Source organism: Triticum aestivum, chromosome 7D (genome assembly GCF_018294505.1).
Source record: "Triticum aestivum cultivar Chinese Spring chromosome 7D, IWGSC CS RefSeq v2.1, whole genome shotgun sequence".
NCBI lineage: Eukaryota > Viridiplantae > Streptophyta > Magnoliopsida > Poales > Poaceae > Triticum > Triticum aestivum.
In genome coordinates, this window is record NC_057814.1 from 8,172,673 (window position 1) to 8,180,189 (window position 7,517).

General features: G+C 43.1%; 1 pseudogene; it reads left to right on the plus strand.

Moving 5' to 3' along the window:
- Nucleotides 1-1,046: 1,046 nt before the first annotated feature.
- LOC123169397 (putative disease resistance protein RGA3) lies at nucleotides 1,047-5,046 on the plus strand (annotated as a pseudogene).
- Nucleotides 5,047-7,517: the final 2,471 nt, after the last annotated feature.

Sequence of the window (7,517 nt, forward strand, 5' to 3'; positions counted from 1 at the left end):
CCGGGGGTCATCCTCCTTTTCTAAAAAAAACAAGAATGTCGGCTAGAGAAACGAGTTTTCATTTTGGTCTGAAAAGAATTGATGCAGGTAATACATTTCACGCAGAAATTCTTTCTGCTTATGAGATTACTGACTTCCAATTCATCCTGGAACGGTAGCCAACAGAAGAAGAAATAAATAAATTATAGCAAGAAAAAAACTGATATGGTTCAATTACCAGGTCCATTGTTGTGCCTCACATCAAGTACGCCATAGAACAAGTGGCAGATAGAAAACAATGTCCTGCCTATTCCTGCTGAACCAGTCTTCACAGCAGATGCATGCATGTCACCTTTTCACTTAGTGACAGATAGAAAAATGATGCATGCTGGCCGGGGTTCAACATTATTTGGTTGGAATAATTGGTGATGACGGTACAGACAATTGTTTGTATAAGTATTCAATTATATAAGTATTCAATGGCAGTGGCGTATAGATGCAAAAAAATAAAAAGGGCCACCGGTAGGTACACACATCAATTAATATAAAACTCTTGTACTTCTTGATCTTAGCTCCATTTGCCTCCATCCTCTCTTCAACAACCGCACAATCGCATAGGAGCCTTCCTGTGCAAGGGACCTGCAAAGAAGGGGCCAGCGAAGGAGGAGCAGTATCGTTGCTCTTTCGCCAATCTGGACGAGATCAAATTTTGGCGTTGTTGAGGTGAACTCTCTCCTCATCCTTGATCTTGTTTTGCTCTTCTTCGGTTGTGTTGTGTTCTAGTTTTGTAGCTGTACAGTAGGGCAAAGCCCCACTGGGACTTTTATGTGTATGTATGTATCAAGAAGTCTGTAGAAGAGATATACAAGCTATATATTACTATCAAATTAAGTATTAGAGGGATAGAGAGGGATTGGTGGAATTGTTGATTGTATTGCTTCAGCCTCGTGAACATATATATTGAAGTATATGATCTTTTTGGAGTACAAGATAAGCTAGAATAAATCCTATGCTATCCTATATTTTAATGACAATCATGATACTCAATTCTAAGAAATAAGATAAAATAGAAGGAGGATTACGAGGAGATCAGCCATGCTTTGAAAGCTGGGAGCATAATGTTTTCTAGCTCCATACAATGATTGATTATAAGGATGTTCATGTTCTGTCAGTGCTTAACCTCTCTTTTATACTTTCGTTTGCTGCAGTCTCTTGTTACTCCAATCTGCAAGACCATGGCAGAGTCGATGCTTCTCCCTCTGGTGCGCGGCGTGGCCGTGAAGGTCGCAGATGCACTCGTTGAGACCGTGGCCCGTATTTGTGGCCTCGACGATGACCGCCGAACGCTAGAGCGCCTATTGCTAGCCGTCCAGTGCAAGCTGGCCAATGCCGAGGAGAGGAGCAAGAAAAACAACTACATCAAGATTTGGATGAAAGAGCTCAAGTCTGTCGCCTACGAGGCTGAAGACATGCTCGATGACTTTCAGTATGAGGCACTACGTCGCAAGTCCAAGGTTGGCAATTCCACTGCCCGGAAGGTACTCAGCTATATCACACACAACAGCCCATTGCTTTTTCGTTTTGAGATGAGCAAGAAACTCAAGAACATCCTCCAGAATATCAGTAAGTTGGTTGAGGAGATGAACAAGTTTGGTCTGGAGAATTCTGTACATAGGGAGGAGCAGCAGTATCCTTGGCGGCAGACGCACTCAAAACTGGACAACTTTTCCAAAATCTTTGGAAGAGATGATGACAAGGAGGTTGTGGTCAAGTTGTTGTTGGACCAGCAAGATCAGCAGAGAGCACAAGTGCTGCCCATCTTTGGGATGGGAGGTCTTGGCAAGACGACACTTGCTAAGCTGGTGTACAATGATCAAGAGGTCCAACAACATTTCCAATTGAAGATGTGGCACTGCGTGTCAGATCATTTTGATGTTATTACTCTCATGAAATCAATAATTGAATTAGCCACAAATGGAAGTTCTGCCATGTCTGGTAGCATTGAATTAATGCGGAAGAAACTTGATGGAGTCGTCAGCCAGAAAAGGTTTTTACTTGTTCTGGATGATGTATGGAATGAAGATAAGAGAATGTGGGAGGATGAGTTGAAACCAATATTGTGTTCTATTGGTGGACCAGGAAGTGTTATAGTGGTTACATGTCGAAGCAAGCAAGTGACCTCTATAATGTGCACTATCAAGCCCCATGAGCTAGTATTTCTGAATGAAGAAGATTCATGGGAATTGTTTTCGAGCAAAGCATTTAGCAATGGAGAGGAGCAAGAAGAGTTACTCACCATCGGAAGGCGTATTGTCAATAAATGCGGGGGTTTGCCTCTTGCTCTCAAGACAATGGGTGGATTGTTGAGTTCAAAACAAAACGTACAGGAATGGAAGGCCATAGAAGAAAGTGACATTAGGCATAATGATGGAGGGAAATATGAGGTCATGTCCATATTGAAGCTAAGCTACAAATACCTTTCATTTGAAATGAAGCAATGTTTTGCATTCTGCGCAATTTTCCCCAAGGATTATGATATGCAGAAGGATATGTTGATCCAACTGTGGATGGCAAATGGCTTTATTCATGAAGAGGAAACAATGAATTTAACACAGAAGGGGGAATTCATTTTCAATGAGTTGTTTTGGAGGTCCTTCTTCCAAGATAAGAAAGAGATCAAAGTCAATTATGATAATAAAGCTAGCTTGACTATTGCTTGTAAGATGCATGATTTAATGCATGATCTAGCACAAGATGTCACAGATGAATGTGCAAGTATAGAAGAACTTTATCAGCAGAAAGCAGTGTTAAAAGATGTTTGTCATATACAAATGTTAAGGGATGAACATAAACCAATCAGTGGCTTATGTAAAGGCAGAACATACCATCGCACGTTGTTAGCTCCTTCAGAATGGTCCATGGAAGCCCTTTCATACATATCACACAAGGATATTAATGAGTTTCTACAGGCAACAACGTCACTAAGAGCATTGCGTTGCCCCCCTTATTCAATTGTTACTTGCAAGACCATAAATTCAAAACATCTACGGTATCTTGACCTCTCTCAGTCTTACATCCTTCGCTTGCCAGATTCAATATGTGTGATGTATAACTTGCAAACACTGAGGCTCATAGATTGTCGGGTGCTTCGGCAGTTACCGCAAGACATGGCAAAACTGAGAAAGCTCATCCATCTTTATCTTTATGGTTGTTCGTGTCTCGAAAGTATGCCTCCAAACTTTGGTCTACTATAAACCTTCACATATTGACTACATTTGTTGTGGACACTGGAGATGGCCTTGGAGTAGAGCAACTCAAAGACTTGCAACACCTTAGCAATAGGTTGGAACTCATCAATTTGGGCAAGACAAAGAGTCGGGAGAATGCAAAAGAAGCCAATCTCTGTCAGAAGCAAAATATAACTGAGTTGTTATTCTCTTGGGACCAACAAATAGATGATGATCCCAAAGATGTGGAGGAAGTGCTCCAGTGTTTAGAACCTCATAGCAATATCAAAAGGTTGGAGATACGTGGATATGGTGGCCTTGAAGTATCACAATGGATGAGAAATCCTCAGATGTTTAATTGCTTGAAAGAACTTGGAATTTCCGACTGCCCAAGATGCAAGAGTATACCTGTAGTATGGCTCTCGGTCTCTCTAGAGATTTTTTCATTACAGAAGATGGATAACTTGACCACATTATGTAAGATCCTCGATGTGGAAGCTGGAGGACATAGTAACCCTCTGCAAATTTTCCCAAGATTGAAGACAATGGTCTTGATTGAGCTACCAAGCCTGGAGATATGGGTAGAAAAAAATGTAGGAGAACCCGGTGATAGCCTGGTAACATTCCCGATGCTTGAAGTGTTGAGGATCGAGAATTGCCCCAAGATTGCAAGTATTCCAGTGACCCCCATTGTCAGTGAGTTGACAATAGTTGGAATTCACAGTGTTGCAGCCAGTTTGGTTTTTATGAGTATCCATTTGGGCTCTTGGCCATTTCTCGTCAGGTTAACTGTTCAGTCTAAGGAAGACATAGCCATGTTGCCTCTAGAAGCACTGCAAAGGCCAAGTGAAAGGCCTTTTGACAAACTCAAGTATTTGGATCTAGTTGGCCCCTCCAAATTGTCCAGATTACAACTTATACCTTGGAAATGCTTTCCGTTCTTGGAAGAGCTGGTGATTAAACGATGTAGCAATCTTGTTCATTGGCCAACAGATGAGCTCCGTTTCTTGGATCACCTCCGTGTTTTGAGTATCGTTAATTGTGATAATCTGGAGGGCAGCACTTCATCGTCTGAGGAGGAGACACTTCCGTTGTCACTAGAGGAATTGGTGATTATAGACTGCCACAGTGTGGTGGCACTGCCTTCGAACCTTGGAAATCTGGCCAAGCTGAGGAGTCTCTATGTGAGATGCTGCAATGCTCTGAAAGCGCTTCCTGACGGTATGCCTGGTCTCACTTCCCTTAGGGAATTGACGATTAGGGGTTGTCCAGCTATGAAGGAATTCCCGCATGGTCTTTTGGAGAAGTTGCCAGCCCTTGAATCCTTAAGCATAATGGATTGCCAGTTGGAAGGTGGCAATTATTTCCACTTGGAAACCTATGTCACAAATAGACGATATCCTCAATTTAATTATTCATGATGGCGTCATGAAAATTCAAGCTGCGGACCTGGTAAATAGCCAATCTCCCTTGTGTCTATTTTTTCTCACATCAACTTCGGTGGTAACATGCGATGCTAACACGATGATTCGATGTACCTCTGCAGGTCGGAATTTCTTAAAGCATCCACAACATGAAGCAGGCAATGACCTGCCACCGTCTTTCCACAACCTTGAAGGAATCAATGGTTGTAAAAGGAAGGCTCCGCTGCGCGTGCCACGGCCAGAGCGCACGCTTGGGGCGGCGCCTCAATGGCAGGGTCGAGATTCGTCTGTGCCGACGGGGACGGGAGGAAGGAGGAGAGGGAGATCCGGATGCACGCCGTGGCAGCAGAGGCAAATGGACAAACCAGCAAAGGATTGGTTCGAAGCCTAACTACAAGTCTATAACTGAGGTGCTTAATTACGCACCAAGCCTCTTCCTTGTTGAACTCTGGTTGAACTATCTTTATCTTCCGTCTCATGGATTCCTCAACTCTTTTGCATTGCATTGCCAGAAAGGATCACTGATAAAATCCCAGGAAGTAAATAATGTTGATTCGTAACTGAACATTTGTTGTAACTGCTTTGTGTTAAGCTTTTAACTGTGCGTATGCGGGCAGCTCTGAACATTTTCTACTACTCCCTCCGTAAGAAATATAAAAGCGTTTAGATCACTACTTTACAGAGTATATTTCTTTACAGAGGGAGTAACTGCTAGCAGGTGCCCTATCTGGAGACGTCAAGCATATCTAGTTGTGGCTTGTTCAGATTGTCGATGCCAATTTGGCAATGGTTTCAGGTTGGCGAAAGTTAAAATTTTGACACATAGGCATGTGCGCGTAAATTCTTATTTACTAGTAAACAAAGTGAGTCTATTTTCACAATTAACTGCACGTCTTCAAATAAGGTTGATCCATTCCATGGGGCTCCCCAAATACCGATTGTAAACTGCTCCCGGGATCTTCAAATCGTGGTAGCTTCATCGCTTCTCTTACTGTTAAATTGTGATCCAAATTATACTGTGTTGGACTAGACGTAGTACAACCGGTGTGGGCCTTTGCGTTGACGTCAACGCGTACGAGTACAACTCGTTTACTTGTCCTCCAAGGACTCTCATGTATCGCTCTCATATATACCCTATGTAGTCGCATCTCAGACGGTCTGTCGTCTCGTGCTTGTAATACTCCTCCTCATAGTGATTGCGCCTTCGTGCGTCCGTGGTTTTCTCCCGCAAGGGTTTCCACGTAAAAATCCGTGTCTCTCTGTTTCGTTTATTTCTCGTTATTATCTAACAAGTGGTATACAGAGCCAAGTTGCAGTACACGAGATTTGAGACGAGAGATTAGGGTTACGTCTACTTCGCCGCCGCCGCAAGTCGCCGAGACCGACTGGTTTTTCTGCCGCTGATCCGATTCCTATTCGAAGCAGCCGTCCGTGTCCAGATGAAGTTGAGATTGATCGGTGCAAGCTTCAAGTCCCGAGGCGGCTTACTCCTGCGGCCATCAAAAGCAACAGCGGCGCGGTCACGTCTGTAAAAAAGCTGTACTCCTGAGACACATCAGCCTACGCAGCGGGCGTGTGCTGTTCGACCGTAGCTCAAGTCCCGAGAGAATCAACCATCGTTGCTGCTGCTATTACTTCCCGGACGTAGAAAATCCATCAACTGCCGCTGCTGCTCCACGTACAGGCGAGATTATTCTTTTTGTTTTTCCATCACGTCAAAGCATCAAGTCCAATCAGTCCAAGTACTAGTTTCTACGTCACGTGAAGCTACTGTTTTGGACTTTGCTACGGCCACTCCAAAAGCTACCCGGTGCTATTTGTTTTAGTTCCTTGCTTCGCATATTAATTCTGTCAAGAATTTTTCTACCGGCTTGTACTACTTTGTGTACACAGATTTATCTACTCATGGCTTCCATGAAGTACGATTTTCCGCTGCTGGACCGTGACACAAGGTTTACCCTATGGCAAGTCAAGATGCGGGCGTTGTTAGCACAGTCCGACTATGATCTAGCACTAGATAGTTTTGGGAAGAACCGAATTCAAGATTGGACTGATGAGGAGAAAAGAATTGATTGTAAGGCTTTGTCACAAATTCAACTCCATTTGCATAATAATATTTTGCAGGAAGTTTTTAGCAAGAAAACTGCCGCCGCTCTATGGTTAAAGCTGGAAGGGATTTGCATGACAAAAGATCTCACCAGTAAGATGCATCTGAAGCAAAAATTATTCCTGCACAGGTTACCCGCGGGAGGTAATGTTTTGAATCATATTTCAGAATTTAAAGAGATCATATCTGATCTAGCTGCAATGGAGGTTAAGTATGAAGAGGAAGATACTGCTTTAATGTTACTTTGTTCACTGCCATGTTCTTATACCAATTTTAGAGACACCATATTATACAGTCGTGATACTCTCACACTTAATGAAGTTTATGAAGCTTTCAACTCTAAGGAGAAGATGAAATTAATGGTGCCTCATGATGGTTCGAGTTCATCCCAAGCCGAGGGATTATCTATTCGTGGCAGGGCAAAGGAGAATAACTCCAATAATGGAAACAGAGGCAAAATTAAGAACGGCCACAGGGGCCGGTCGCAATCCAGAGACAAGAAGTATTGCAGGTATTGCAAGAGAGACGGGCATGACATCTCTGAGTGTTTCAAGTTGCAGAACAAGGAAAAGAGGAAAGGTAACAAACAAGGTGAAAATTCTGCTAACGTTTCTCGTGATGATAGTTCTGATGATGCTCTTGTCGTTATTGCTGGATGTGCTGAGACCAATGATGAGTGGGTACTTGACACCGCACGCACTTTTCATATGTGTCCACATAGAGATTGGTTTAATACCTTTGATTTCACTACTGCTGCTGGTTCCGTTTTGGGTTTTGATA